Genomic DNA, 16,550 nt, shown 5'->3' with positions numbered 1-16,550 from the left:
CCATATCACTCTCACTTTGCCCATTAACATCAAATTCCATGGAGGTTGATTTCATTGAAACACAAGAAGAGTAGGATGACGGTATCCAAGCATTAGTTTCACAATCAAGAATGTACTCCTCCTCATCATCACTCTCCTCATCTAGCACTCCATCTTCCCAAGGTGGGGTAATTTTGTGGATAAAGTAGGTTGGCTCAAGGTTATAGGAAGGTTTCTCATCCTCATAAATCTCATTTTCATCATATTTTTCCTCAATGAATTTTTGAAATGTGGTTTTTATCGCTTCTATACCTTCATTGGCACTTTCAAATATGTCATGTATAGTTTCCTTGAGACAATGAATGGTCATGAATTCAACAAATTCCCAAAATTCCTCACAACTCATCTCACATATCCTACCACCACTCAAGTGAAATGCCAAGTTGCGGGTTTCAAGGTTCATGCCATTATAAACAACACAACATGCTTCATAATTTGAAAGAGTAAAACCATGATGCCAAGCATGAGTCATATAATCTTCAAATCTTGCAACATATTTATCAAATGATTCATTTTCATATTGCCAAAAAAGTGAATGTAGACATGTTGAGCATGTGAAAAAGAACAAGTACAATAAAACTCAAGAAAAAGAAGCACAACTAAAACTAGACAAAAGAACAATTCAAATAAACAACACCGTCCCCGGCAACGGCGCCATTTTGATGGGTGATGTCGTCGGGTCACATCCAATCAAACACATTTATAATACTCAACATACAACTAGTTAGTGGTAAGTTGAGGTCGATCCATGGGACGGTGGTTACTCAAATTATTCAATCTAATTATGGTTGTGCTTGGGGTTGTCACAACTATAATGGGTTGATGATTCTAACCTAATAGATGCAATAAACAAGCAACAAAAGGAAAGATGTAAACAATTGATTAAAAATGCTAGGATATCATGGGGTCATAGGGGATTCATGGGAATTGATCATACAAACATGTTCTCAAATTATAACCAAGCAATTATTGTTGTGATGGATTGAGTTGGGTTATATCTTACAATCCTAGGAAAGTTTGGGTCCCGGAGCCGAATCGATTAGATTGTACAACACCTACAAGTCGACTTAATCTTCCCTACTCAACAACATGCATGGTCTAATCAGACTCGAGTTGGTTTATGTCTTACAAGTCTCATTGAAAAGATAAGAGATGGTAGTAAATGCAAGGATTCATAGGCTTAGCATTTCATCAAACATAACATGTGCATGAGTTGAGATCATAACAAGCAAGCAAATAAACCATGAAAGCATATTAATTTAAGCATGAATCATTCCCCATGTTGATTTCCCCTAATTACCCACTAATCCGAGCTAAGTAACTACACACTCATGATCAAGTTTAACATGTTAATAAGGTTGTCAATCATACTAACAAAGCCAAACATGATGAACAAGTAAGAAAGATTAACAATAATTAAAACAAGGATTAAGAGAATTATACATTTGGAGATTCCAAAATAATAATGCAAAGAATAATAGAAGAACTTGATGATTGATGGAAGGTTGTCAATCTCCCAATAAACCCAATAATCTTCTAATTACCCAATAATAAACTTGAATTCCTCAATAATAAACTTGAACAATGATTAAAGGAAAGATTAATGTGTAATTTGTGGAAAGATTAAATGATAATCTATTCTAATCTACTACTAATCTAATCTAAGGAAGGATTGATTTAACCTAATGAAAAACTTGATGGTTTGATTATTACAAATGGGGTATATATAGTAGAGCATCATTAGGTTAAGCAAGGGTAAAATAGTAATTACACTTTTTAGATTTGAGCAGGGAGACGCCGGTATTTTTCGAAGGAAGGGCTTCTTTCTTTGAAGCTTGAAGAAACGGATTTGTGCTGGACTGGAATCCGTGCGTCCAAGGGTGAAGACGGGCGGATTGTAGTTCACGTAGCAAGGAAAAGTTTCCTGTCCGGGAATACGCCCGCCCCCGAGCGAAATATGAGCGTCTCGAGCCTCAACCCGAGCGGGTTGAAATTGACCGAGCGGGTTCATCAATATCCCGCTCCGAGATAGGCTTGACCCGCGGGTTGAGCTGCTATTCCCTTTATTTTTGCTTCTAAGCCTAAGATGCCTCTATATACTTTTTATTTCTTCTTCCTTGGTCATCATTCTTGCCTCCTCTTCATTCTTAGTCCATCAAATATCGCCAATAAGCTTCCAAATATGCGTGAAAGACGGGAATTTTCGCCTTATTATCTTCTTTCCTACAAAACATGTAAAATGCACTAGGAAAGCAAAATAGAAAGCTTTTGACGGATAAAATGGTCATAAAATGTTATAAAAGTATGCAAAATAGGTTCAATTAGGGGACTAAATGTGCGCAAATAATGTTCACATCATATATATATATTGATATATATATATATATATATATATATATATATATATATATATATATATATATATATATATATATATATATACTAAAATCATATTATGCTATTAGGTTACGCTTTAATTACTTTCAGAACTCCTAAGACTCTCAGTATTAGTCAGCTAGCATTATTTCTGGATCTACAATTCGTTCTTCAATCATTTGTTAACGGTACTTTAATTTTCTTCATTAATCATTCAGTTTAGTTATTCAATTGTTTACTTGATCTTATTACTTGCTTTTAATTATGTCTTCTCTTAATATTATTATTGTTAATTCTCGTAACATGAGTAACTAAATCCTTTTTCTAGGGTAAAGGGGGTCTAGGTTACTAGAAGGGGGTTAATGATTTAAATGTTAGTAACATTGCATGAATTATCGTTTGATTATTGTTTTTATTCTAATTATTTGACTTAGGCCTGAATTGATAATTAGTCTAGCGAATTAATACTTTCACCGATCGGGTTAGAATTAATATAGGCTGCGATAATCAGATAGGTAAAGTTTAATTATAATGATTGCATGTTAAACTGAATCTACTGGGCATAATTGAATCGACCGATCTTGTGACCTTAGATAATTCGATTGACCTTATAATTAATTAAAATACACCTCCGAATAATTAACCTAGTGAACCCGCTCCCTAGACTCTTTAATAATATTGCTTACAACCTTTGTTTTATTGCAGTTAGTCTTTAGAAAATAAACAAACCATAATCTTCAAGAAAAACGATTACTTTAAGACACTTTAAATATTAGCATACCGAATATTACCGCCTCCCTGTGGATTTGATACTTGTCTTATCACTAGCTATTTTTTAGTAATGAGATAGTATTACTTTGATATAGGTGACACAACTTTAGCGTTATCAATTTCCCCATATCGAACACCTTAAATTCGTTTTTTGTACATAATTATTTAATTTTTAGTTTATAGCTTTGATTCTTTTCTGGATTATTTATAAATCAAGTTTAATTCCGTCTTTTTAATTCCGAAATCATAATTTGTAAATCGTAAATACGTTGTAATACTCGTTTCAATCTGTTTTAATTCAACTTGTGATGATCTTCAATATGTTTATAACTTGCTAAATCACTTTCACTTGAGTCGTATGCCAATAATCTGTCTAAATTAACTAACGGACACTAACTAATTTGCGGATCTGACTTTCACAGTCAGAACCCAGCTTGAGAACAGACGCAAGGTCTGATGCGCCTCTTTCAGAAGACGCACTAGTTGTTGCGCCCGTTCTAGGTTGGGTTCTACTTCTGAACTCGCTTCGCTTTGACGTAGGCCTTTCTAATTAGGTTTTTAATCAACTATTATTCTTATCTATAAAATTATATTAAAAGGGTAACCTTAAAAGGCCACGTAGACAAAGCCACATAGGCGAAGAAAAAGCCACGCGTGCATTACGAATGCCACATCTATAAATCTATATAATCAATACTATATAGTTAAAAAGCAACTTAATACATTTAATTTTTTGCCATGTAGTATCTATAAAATACTATTAAAAGGCTAGCCTAAAAATGCCACATAAGATGAAAAAAAAGCCACATACACAATAACAATATGACTTGGCAAACTAATATGACATTCATTATCAATTTATTATTATATTGCATTAATTTAAGTCACTTATTTTCTTTAAAAATCCATCGATATTCCATTAGTTTTAAATTTAATTATCTAAAAAAAAACTATAATAAAAAAATACGCATTAACTATAAGTTAATAATTTCAAGATATTTCATATGGAGTAGTATTATATGTATTCGAAATAAAAAAACTGAATATATAAGAAATTAAGACGAAAAAGAATAAATGAAGTTAAAAAAAAAATTGTATTGTCGCTAATTCACTATTTTTTTTTGAAAGGCATTAATTCACTATTGTTATTACTAGAAAAAAACAATAATATACCATAACTTTGTTGTATATAGAAGATATTTTACAGAACTAATTAATCAACAAATGAGTATTAAAGATCATATAGAATATTTTCTTAGGAAAATATAAAATATTTGGAAAATAAATATTTATTTAATTTAAGTAATTTACATGCAAATTTTGTAAATACTTAACTGAAATTATAGACTAATACTAGAATTTTAAAAGGGTAGTAATACCATGTATTTAGTTCATGAAATTATTTCACGTAAAGGATAAGGTTTTATAAACAAAAACACAAACTGCGTTGTTTAGCAATATATTTAGTAAGTAAACTAAAATAATTATATTTATAATTTTGTGTTCATGATGAATTTAAACGAGACCTTCTCCATTCCACTTTTATTGTTTAATTATCCTTTAAAATTTATTCCAAATTAATTATTTTTTCAAAATCTATACAATAATATAAAAAGCCTAGATTGAGTAGCTAATAGAAAGACACATGACCTAATACAAGTTATACAATAACATAAAAATGCTAGATTGAGTAGTTACAATTATATGTTAGATCAAAAATTAATGAAAAAATAAATTAAAAACAAAATACAAAAAGACAAAGTAGTAATCAATATATTATAATCATTTATCCTACGTAAACTTTCATCTTCCAAACATTACTCTATTTCATAATTACAATTTATTCCTCTTTAATACCAAACTTTTCATATTCCATAATTATGAAACCATCAACAAATTTTACCTATAAAATAAGATTAGTAGATGAGAATCTAGCTTACCTATTTGTTTTCATTTGATTGAACTTAAAAAAAAAAAAAAAAAAAACTATCTTTCTTTTGTGGTGAAATGAACGAGAAATGAAGAGATAAGAGAAAAAGAGAAGAAAAGAGAATGTATAATTAACAAGCATTTATATCGTATTGTTCGTTTTTGGTGTTGTCGAATGTTGATGATGACACTTGAGATTATTGATGATCGATGATCGAATATATATCACCATCCATTGTGGCGAAAGAATGTCCAACTTTGGTGAATGAAAGTCTAGCTTGACCAAATTGTACCCTTAACTTTTTTGTCTCACACATTCTTAAGAACAATGTAATGTTTTGAATTTTTTTTAATGTATTCATTAATTAATAATGTGTAGTTAATTTGTTGGGATTAACAACATATTACATATGTATTGAATAAAATTTATATTTTGCTCGTACTTTGACTATCAAATAGTAACGAATTTTTTTATTTTTGAATTTTTGAAGTGAGAATATTGCAAAGAATGTCGATGTTTTTTTTATCTCGATCTATTATATCCATCTCATTTAATTTTTTTTATTTGATTAAATTTTACAACGGTTAAGTGAAAATGAGTGAAGAATAGTTTAGTTTTTCAATATAATTATTATTTTCAAACATAAAATATAACTATGGTTGATGTTACTTACTATTTTTATGATATCATCATTTTAATAAAGTTATAAACTAGAAAAAATATCATTTAAATGTCGAATAAATACAATATCATTTGGCTATAGATAACAAATAAGAATAATATAAACATGATGCAATAACAAATAAACAATAAAGAATGATGTAAATATCAAGACACTATAAGAAAAAAAAAAGATTACGTGAGCAAATAATTATTAATGACGAGCTAGAAAAGTCACGTGATTTTCACGGAAAATCTATACAATTTTTAAAAAGATAAAACTAAGCATTTCACTAAGTAATGTTTCTTATCAAAAGTCATCTTGAATTGTGATGTGTCACATGCATATAATTAGTGAAAATAAAAATAAAATTTATGTTGTACAAAAGAATGTAAATGTCAATAAACTTTTTAGTTTCCTCTCATATTTATAGCTATTAATAATTAATAATTAATTTACTCTACTAAATTGACATCTAAATCCTTTCTTAGTTGATTTTTTGGCTTCTCTCTCCTCATTTATACTACCTATACACATTGTCTTATTTTTGTCTACAATTATCATCATTTGCATTACCACAATGTTTCGACTTCTCTATTTACCAAAAAAAAAAAAAATGTTTCGACTTCTCTACCTTCAACACTTTTGAGATTTTATTTTGAAGATTTTTCATCTTTAAGCTTCCACACTCAATTCAAAATTATTTGGTTCACATAAAATCCTAATTGAATTAATCATTTCAACTTGACTTTATAACAACTTTACGTAGCTACGACAATATAGTTTGTATTCTTATTTAATTGCAACTCATTCTACATAATTAAATTAACTGTTTCAGTTTAATTTCATTATTATAATTTGATTGACTTTTTATTTTTTGTGGTACTCCTTTTATACTATGTAGTATTTATAATTACATATAGTAGTATAAATCTCAATGAAGCCACATAAGACATTACATCCGCCAATTCTTGGAAGATTTTTTGTCAAAAGTTTGTGAATTCTACCCAGTTTATCTTTGTTGCACTAATGTTGCATGTAACACCTTTTTTTCCTTAATTTTTTTTTGTTAAGACTTCAATTAGTCACAAATCAAATAACTCAAAGTGTGTAAAAGATTATACGAGTAAGTCAATAAGCTTAGACATTTTTGCCAATATAGTTTAAGGAGATATTTTTAAGTTGTAGCTAATTATTTTTACAATGTATAAGAATGTTTATTTATTTATATTTTTGGTTGAACAAAGTGGAAGCGCCAATGTGACATATTGTATAGACTAAATATTTGTTATGTGTGTCATTCATAAGATGCATAACTAATTTTGCTCATTTTTACCAATAATTGTTCGAAATTCTAAAGTTATACTCTTTTACTTCACTCTCTTACTATTTTCCATAAATCTATTGTACGCGAAAATAATTTGTGACACAAAGTTTTTGCTTATTTGGTGTTACAGGGCATTCTACCATATTTTTAAAATATGATAGAATTTTTTTTAAAAGTATAAAATCCATTGAAATTGAGGGAATATAAAATTGTTGTAATATACAAGTATATCCATTATTAGGTACTGAAAATTTAGTTCGTACTTGCAACACATACACAATAATTTTAAAATGTTACCTTAAGCAACTTTTTTTTATCAAATATGCAATTATTTTCACTATCCATCTATAATTACAGGTGTAAAAACTCTAATTCATTTAATCAATAAAGTGAAATTAAACTAACACTTAAATATTTGTTGGTTAAGAAAAATATTTGTATTGCATAATCTTTAAGCCGATTAAAACAATAAATTATTAACGATCCCGTGATTTTCAGGGGCTCTAAAACTAGTTATCACCATAATTCAACATATTTTCCATAATTCATATTTTCCATATAATTCTTATATTCCATATTTTTTATTTTTTTCCAATTTTCTTATTTATCTAATTTCCTGATTCAACTAATTTCCTGATTTATTTTATTTTCCTTTATCTATTTTATTTCTTTCCTAAAATCTTTTGGCATGTTTATGACATAGATCGTTTGTCACTTGTAATTTCAATATAATTTGTAATATTTCATATTTATCTTGTATGATTTATTTATCTAGCATATTCACATGTAATTAATTCTAAATTCTAACTTCGACCCAATTGTATGCTAAACTTGTATGTCAACCTACTTGGTAAATTTCATATGCTAGGTCTAATCAATTGTATGTTGCATTTCATGAATTAAAACCAATAATACATCGAGTATAAATGACTTCCCTAATCATTAGTAGAGGCCGCTATCGAGGTGGGCGGGATTAGGTGTTCAAATAAAGAGCTTTCTAATACGTACCCTCACCCCTCACTCAGATATCTGTGAGCATCCGTGTTCATTGGCATCGCGAGAGTCATTCTAGACATAGAATGCTAAGGGTAACAAATTTCTTGGTATTCATGTCACTACTTTGTGTCTTGACATGACATGAAGTATTCGAACGGTTTTCAATTTTTCATAAAATTGGTGGCGACTCCACAATGCAGGCTTGGTCAAACCTTTCACCGGTTTCAATGCCTCACAAATCGTTATCGGCCCATGATGTGCTTTGGCTTTCGCCAGGGTTTCGTGGAAGAAGTGTCACCGCCTCGATTCCAACGCGCGGGATGATGTGCGGCGTGGGTGGCTTTGTCCACAGTTTGACGACCCCGCTGGGGATGATACACTTAGACTAAGTCTGGTGTTACCTAGGGTGAAACATGAACAAGGTTAGGGATAGTTTGTACGAGACAATTGTTGGTTCTCATTACTCGACCTTCCTAGGCCGTTTTATCTAGCCCTCCTAGGCCTTAACCCAACCTATTTGACCAATCCTCTCGCCTTGATGGCATAAATTCATATTTGTTCTTAGAGATAGATAGCGATTAACGTCAATACACCACGATGCTTACTCATGTTTGTATCAAGAGCTTTCACTACTCGAGCGAATGGAACTAGGAACCGCCCTTACTCATGTTTGGCGCTGACCTCTTGATGAGTAGTATTTTGGTCGTATTTTACCCCTCATTTATACCTTATTCCGACTCGATTTTGTGTACTTATATGATTAAATAGCTCACTTTAGTATATAATTAGTAATGATTAGTTTTACTATAATTATTTAAAATAATTGTCATATTTGTAGAAATTTGGTACTTCTCTAGTTCTAATTTTGTAGGAACCGAGTTCGTGAATAAAGACGGAAATCGAGAGGCAAAGGAGCGAGACGGGTCAATTGATGTGACTCATATTTGAGCATATTTAGTACCCGAATTAGCCTCGTTCCTATGCTTTTTAGTGCATAATTAGGTCATTTACTACCTTTAGTTTCCCGTTTTGCATATTCTTTGAGGTTTTGATCCCTTGGTAAGAAAGGAGTGCAAACCTTGTATTTTCATGGCAAAATGGAGCTAAATTGATCAATTTCAATGACCAAGCATCAAAGGGAAAACAATACTAGAAGGCCTACGTAGATAATAAAGTAGATTGGGCAATGATGAAAGGATCCTTGCATCTCCAACAAGATCCCCGAGGATTGTTGAGGAAAGAAAAGAAGAGAAATGACTGACCTGTGATCCGAGCGTCCCGATGCCCAGGACGAGCGTCTCCCTTCTACAATCCGATCGTCCCTATGCCAAGACGCTCGTCTTGAGGCCAAATGATCCGAGCGTCCCTCCCACAATCCGCTCGGATCCCCATGCAGAACCAATCATCCCTGCTGCTAGACCCTCGGGATGAGCATATTCCTTGGAGACTACCAAAACAGAGATGAGCATCTCCTTGGAGTGGAGCACTTCCTCAACTTTTCTTAAGGATCTTAATAGTCATTTAAGTCCTTAGTAACCCTAATCTTTGTACCTAATCTCTAGTATAAATACCCCATTGTACTACCTAGATTAGCATGTCATCTTAATCTTATCTTAATCAAGTCTTAATACACTCTTAATCTTGTAATCAATTCATAATTTAGCATTAATACAAATCTCATTCCTTAATCTTTTCTTAATTTCTCTATTGTTCATCATTTATTTTGGGTAATTAGAAGATTATTTGGGTTTATTTGGAGGATTGACAACCTTCCAGCAATCATCAAGTACTTCTATTATTCTTTGCTTTGTTATTTGGAATCATCTTTATAGGTATAATTCTCTCTTAATCATTTTTTAATTATTGTTAATCATCTTCATTTGTTCATCATGTTTTGCCTTGCTAGTATGATTGACAACCTTGTTAGCATGTTAAACTTGATAATGACTGAGTAGTTACCTTAACTAGGGTTAATGGGGAATTAGGGGAAACCAACATGGGGATTGATTCATGCTTAATCTAATATGTTTTCATAATTAATTTGCTTGCTTCTTGTGATTCCAACTTATGCACATGTTATGTTTGATGAAATGCGAGCCTATGAATCCTTGTATTTTTTACCCATCGCTTATCTTTTCAATGAGACTTGTAAGACATAAACCAACTCGAGTCTCATTAGACCATGCATATAGTTGGATAGGGAGGATTAAGTCGACTTGTAGGTGTTGTACAATCTAATCGATTTGGCTCCGGGACCCAAACCTTCCTAGGGATTGTAAGATATACACTAACTCGATCCCATAACAACAATAATTGCTTGCATCTAGTAGAAAATATGTTTATATGATCAAATCCCATGAATTCTCTATGAACCCATGACACTCTAGTGTTTTTAATCAATTGTTTACATCTCATTTTAATCATCTTGCTTGCTTTCATTACTTTGTTTACATTGTTATTTAGTTTAGTTGATCTCCTACCTCAACCCAATTTGTGACACCCTTAGACACAACCATTTGCAATCGAAAATCCTACATCAATACCCGTCCCTTGGGATCCGACCTTTACTGACCTCTTTACTAAAAGTAGAGTAGTTCGTGAAGTTATAAATATTGTTCTGGTCTAGGTAACTCTTAACGACAAGTACCGAAATCCATACACCGACCACTAATACAAAGTCTAGCATTAACCAAATGTTGCAAAGCCAACTTTGATTTGGGACCAATTTCAATTGTGTCTTGTGCTTACCTTTGCTCTAAATCAACGAGCAGAACAATCAACCACTGTGGCACCTCACCTGCTTCTCCTCACAATTGTGCCCAGACCTGCAACATAGACAACCAACAAGCGTGGAACACTAGCAACACCATCACTCCCTCAATTCCGAATGTGATGCCGAGTCGAGCCACACGCTTCATTACGCACCATCAGGTGGTGCGGACTCCAATCACCACAGTGACCAGCTACACTCCACATCTCTTCTATTCAGCTCAGACCCACCACAAACTCCTACACCACCACTTTCAATTGAGCATCAGCTCTCGAGTGCGTCTCACTAGAAAACAAGCAGATGTGACAACCTTCGACCAATTCGTGGGTCGTGCTTCCTTGTCATCACCTCGCTCCTCCACCTCTACTCACAGCAGCAGCTCTCGGTCCCAAAACCATAGTGAAAGGCGAATCTGACATTTACCCTCCATCAAACCACCAACCCGGACCGCCATCACCACAACTCCATCATTCATCATCGATTCCGAGCAGTTGAACCGTGACCTGCAACCAATCTGACCACCAAGGTCGACAAAGTCAACCGAAGTGGCACCAAAACCCGAGTCCGACAACAACCAAGCTACCACCGCTCAATTCCGACTCAACCGAGTCCACCACTTCGACAACCACCAGAGCACCGAGCTTCTTCTGCCACTCATTGATTTGTCTTGGTGATATTCATAATCCATTGTGTTTCCTATATGAATCGAGTCGAGTTTTGGATTTACGCATTCACTTGGCTGAGTTTTGAGAGGAATGAGAAGGAAGACATAAAAGACGATTGGGACCCTGACAATTCATTCCTTTCATTGAGTTTAAGTGGGGGCAGTTGTGTAGTTTATTGTTTTGTATTGAGCGGAAATAAAAAGCAAGACACCCAATTTAGAACAGACACCTCACAATTTAGACGCAGCCACTTTAGAAACAACAAAACAGTAGATAGACAGTAGATAGTTTTAGAACAATATACTCTCTTATTTCCTCTCTTTATTTTCCTATCCTATTATTTTAGGATAGAAATTAGTACTAAATTAGTTCAAGTTTTAATCTTTTGTATCCATCCTTCAAGATCTATCATTTCCATACTCAATTTAATCCAAAGTTGGTATAATTTCTTATCCTTTCTGTTTTATGTCATTTATTTCAATTTCATGTTCTTGTCAATTTTTGTCGGTAATTTCATTAAAGTTTGAGTCTTTGTTAATCTAATTATGTTTATTTCATGTTTATTGTGAGTGAGTATTCTAGTTAGTGTTAATTTTTTCTTGTTAGAGTAGTTTAATAGTTAGGATTTTGGGGTTAGTGTAGAAAAGTTTGAGTCTTGAATTGTGTAATTATTTAAATGGTGTTTGGTTTGATTATTGTTGGTTATTAGTCTTGTGACACTAATGATAATTAGTTTACTTAATTAAGCCAACGAGAAATCCGGGGTTTGATTAGTTTAATTATTTGATTATGATTATTAAGTTAATGTCATGATAATGAGTTAATGTATTAATTGGGTATTTAATTGGTAGTTTGAAAGAATGCTAATTTAAGACCCTAATTGACTATAATAACCTTACTTAATGTGCTAATTGGTTGTTAGAAAGAATGTTAATTAATGATATGTTTTCCTTTTCTTAGACCGAGACTTGACTACATGACACCCCCACTACTCCTAACTCCCTCAATTATTTGTTTATTTCTAGTTACTTATATGTTCTTTAGTCATTTATTTATATTTTCATTAGGTTAGTTACTTTTAGAATATTCAAACATTCAATCTTATTTTTGACTAAACTAGAACTAAATCGAGACTTGTAGCCTAACCCCACCATCCTTGTTATCGAACTCGACTTACCCGACTATACTAGTTAGGTATCGAGCTTTATAAATTTGTTTTTGATAAGGGTGTGACGACTTTACCCTACTATCAAAATGGAACCGTTGTCGGGGATGGTGCTTTATTAGATATAAGTCTTAGTTTAGTTTTGGGATTAGGCATTTTATTGCTTTTGAAAAAGAAAAAAAATGAATATTTGAAAAAAGAAAAAAATATGTTGTTTGTTTACTTGCATCTTTTGTTATAGTTGTTAGTCACTTGCATTTAGTGTCTTGCATTATATAATGTCTTCATCCATGTCTTTACGTGATCATAGTAGACCCGATCCGAACTTGTTTGCTTCTCCTATTGATATTGGAGAGGATGTGGAGCTTCATTTGCATCCGGATTAGGTTGAAATCTTTCAAAAAGATGTGTTTCTTGGTCTACCAAATGAGAGTGTGTTGGACCATTTGGAGAGGTTTAATAGAAAATACATTTTGGTGAAGAAGAATGGTGTGTCCAAACATGTTGTAAAACTCATGCTCTTTCCTCTTACCCTTGGGGATGAAGCCGAAAGATGGTTATATTCTACCTTCCTAGCACATTTTCTACTTGGGATGACCTTGCCCAAGCCTTTCTTACAAAATATTTTCCACCTTCTAAAACCGCCAGTCTAAGAAATGAGATCTTTACTTTCCATCAAGGCGAGTTTTAGGATTTAAGTGAGGCTTGGTAAAGGTTAAATGAACTTTTGAGAGCTTGCCCTTATCATGGGATCCAAATTTGGCTAATCACACAAACTTTCTTTAACAATTTGCATCATGCCGTTAAAGAATTGATAAATGCATCGACCGGAGGTGCCTATGGTAGTTTGGGTGATGATGAGGCAAGATCTTTGCTTGAGAAAGTGGCGAAGACGGATGCTAATTATAGGTTTGGGAGAGTGACACGATTGATTGAACCATAAGTTGAGGTTGATTCTCCCTCTTATGTTCAAAATGGGTCGGGTATGGGTCTCATTTTTTTAGACCCAATGGGTATAGGCCGGGTATGGGTCTTAAAAAAAATTTCGGGTCCGGGTCTAAGTTATGAGACCCATACCCGACCCTTAGACCCTTTATTAAAAAAAAAAAAATCAAAATCACAACTTTTCTAAATTCATACTGGCAAACCGTAGAAACCAAAGCAACTAAAGTCTCTTTCTCTTCCCTCATCCCATAAAGTGATAAAACCCAATCAAACGCTTTTGACAATACCACCACTCTACCACTGACACAAGGAAACCACCACCACATCACTGATACGCGACTGACAACCACCACTCTAATAGGCGGCGGCCGACAACCACCATTAACGTCAGCCAGCGACGGTCAGATGGAGACGGGTATCAAGTACGGTGTTGATTTTAGGGTTCCGAGTTTGAGTCTTTCACATATATTTGGAGATAAAATTTATTTAGGTCTTCTTTGTTTTGCTTAATCTCTTTGGTATGTATATTGGATTTGGTAGTATACAATAGAGATTAATATAATCATAATCTTAAAGTAGTATGATTTTTTTTTTTTAATATTATAGACCCCATAACTGTTAATCCTGCTATTAAAGTGGCTAAAACTCGGACCCGCGAGTAGACCCATACCCGACCCTTACCCATAGGGTCCGGGTATGGGTCCTCAAATTTTAGACCCTTGCGGGCCTGGGTCGGGTGTAACACCCCTATACTCCAAGTGCCTTACCAGGACCACCCAGGGATAAAGATGTTACCATCTCGGTTCCCCGAGGCAATGATAATCATAAGACAATAGCGAAACAACATTTAAATAGTATAAGTTTAGTGAATAAGATATAATCCAAAATCAAATACCAAAATACGGTTACATGTTCTCCAGAACCAACTCTCTACTCAACTAAATGAAATGTCTAATAAACTACTCAGGCTACAGCGGAAGACTCTATCATCTGAAAGTGGCACATCCCAGTTATCCTATGTAACTCGACTCATACCTGCTCAACAACTGCTCACCATCCCCGAATGGATCACCACAGTTTTTAAAACAATAAACGGGGTCAGTACTAATCACACAATTTATATAATCTAACAGCACAACAATCAACACAATTCAAACATCACAGATATACTCCAAACTCCATCACCAACTCCACAATACTGACTACACACTTAAGTGTGTAGCCCTGCCAGAGTACCCATCACAACAGGTCACTCCACGCCGCCAGGGGAGACCGCAACCGTTCCCACCTAATCCCCGCTCATCTCCGTTGAGCGATAAACCCAAATTCATTAATGTGCACATCCCTTCTGTGGCGGGTTCCACAGAAGGCGAATAATGGGCGTGAAGCCACTCCCGCAAGTCACTCCACTCAGCCAGGGACGCACCCCGAAGAACACAGACAGATACAAACAATCACAACTACTAAACAACAATCAACACCAACAACCGTCACAATACTCGTATGATAACAATCAACAAACACAAATCACCACCAACACATTATGGGACTAATACTGAGTAGGAAAACCCTACCTGGAAAGCAACACGATCGGGACGATCTCAACAAATTTGTTATCAAAAGGCCTCTTCTACGAATCGTCCTCCTAACATACAATCATACAATTACTACCAATCAAGAAACACAACAAAACCCCCAAATCCCCAAATTAGGGTTTAACTAACTTTAACGAAATACCATAAAAACAGTACGTAGATCTTACCCTTGACGCAAGGATGACAAAGGTGTAAAGAAAAGTGAATTCCGACCTTCCAAGGTCCGGGATTTGCCAATAATGCGATCGATGCGAAGAACGTAGATTGTTTTCTCTTTTGAAAGTAATTAGGTTTGTAAAAGTGTATTAAGAAAGTGACGGAAGGTTTATATATTAAATCGCATTATTAACAAAACCCGACAAACCATCCCCCCGTAAATCGGCTACTCGATCGAGTAGCTGACATACTGGATCGAGTGCCGCCTACTCGATCGAGTATCAAGGTTACTCGATCGAGTACCCAACAGGTCAGAAACTGTTTTAAATCGTAAAACACCCTTACTCGACAGAGTAAGGCCCACTCGATAGAGTACCCAGAGGCTTATAAAAATGTAGTATTACAGTCTTCCCTCCTTAAAAAGAACTTCGTCCCCGAAGTTCAAACCACAACAAAACAAAGACACACACTACTACCCCCCGACTCAACAACCAAAACAAAACTCAACATAAAACATGTTACTAACCCAAACTCAACCCGACTCAACCACAACAAACATGCCGACACAATATAAAAAGGTATAAAAGCTCTTAAAAACTCTTCGCGATCATCTCCTACCCCCCAAAAGAAACAAGGTTACGTCCCCGTAACCATACATACCTGATAAAAAAGGAAAGGGTAACGCTCTCTCATGGCCTCCTCTGCCTCCCATGTAGCTTCCTCAGACTCGTGGTTAGACCAAAGGATCTTAAGCAAATCTGTCTCATCACTCCGAGTCTTCCTAACCTTCCGGTCAAGAATCTGCTTAGGCACCTCAAGGTATGACAAAGACTCATCTAGCTCTAAGATCTCTGCCTCTAACACATGTGCCGGATCACTCACATACTTCCGCAGCTGAGATACATGAAACACATTATGCACCCTCTCTAACGCAGCTGGTAAAGCCAAACGATATGCAACCTCTCCGACCCGCTCTAAGATCTCATAAGGCCCTATGAACTTCTGACTCAGCTTGCCTTTTGTCCCAAATCTCATAACCCCACGCATAGGAGACACTTTCAGAAGGACCTTATCCCCAACCTGAAACTCTATATCCCGGCGATGTAGATCTGCATACCTCTTTTGCCTATCCTGAGCCGCTCTCATCCTTTCCC

At 34.4% G+C, this 16,550-nt stretch overlaps 1 long non-coding RNA gene and 1 other non-coding gene across 2 annotated transcripts; both read right to left on the bottom strand.

Annotated features, from left to right (window-relative positions):
- Nucleotides 1-1,551: 1,551 nt before the first annotated feature.
- LOC141642848 (uncharacterized) lies at nt 1,552-11,641 on the bottom strand. Its single transcript, XR_012543474.1, has 2 exons — nt 10,849-11,641; nt 1,552-2,262 (listed from the first exon to the last, which is right to left on the bottom strand). It is a non-coding gene; the product is annotated as an uncharacterized LOC141642848 (long non-coding RNA).
- Nucleotides 11,642-13,346: 1,705 nt separating this feature from the next.
- LOC141645216 (small nucleolar RNA R71) lies at nt 13,347-13,453 on the bottom strand. Its single transcript, XR_012544800.1, has one exon. It is a non-coding gene; the product is annotated as a small nucleolar RNA R71 (small nucleolar RNA).
- Nucleotides 13,454-16,550: the final 3,097 nt, after the last annotated feature.

This window comes from Silene latifolia, chromosome 2 (assembly GCF_048544455.1).
Source record: "Silene latifolia isolate original U9 population chromosome 2, ASM4854445v1, whole genome shotgun sequence".
NCBI lineage: Eukaryota > Viridiplantae > Streptophyta > Magnoliopsida > Caryophyllales > Caryophyllaceae > Silene > Silene latifolia.
Note: the sequence above shows the minus strand (reverse complement) of the source record. Positions and strands in the feature narration are given on the sequence as shown.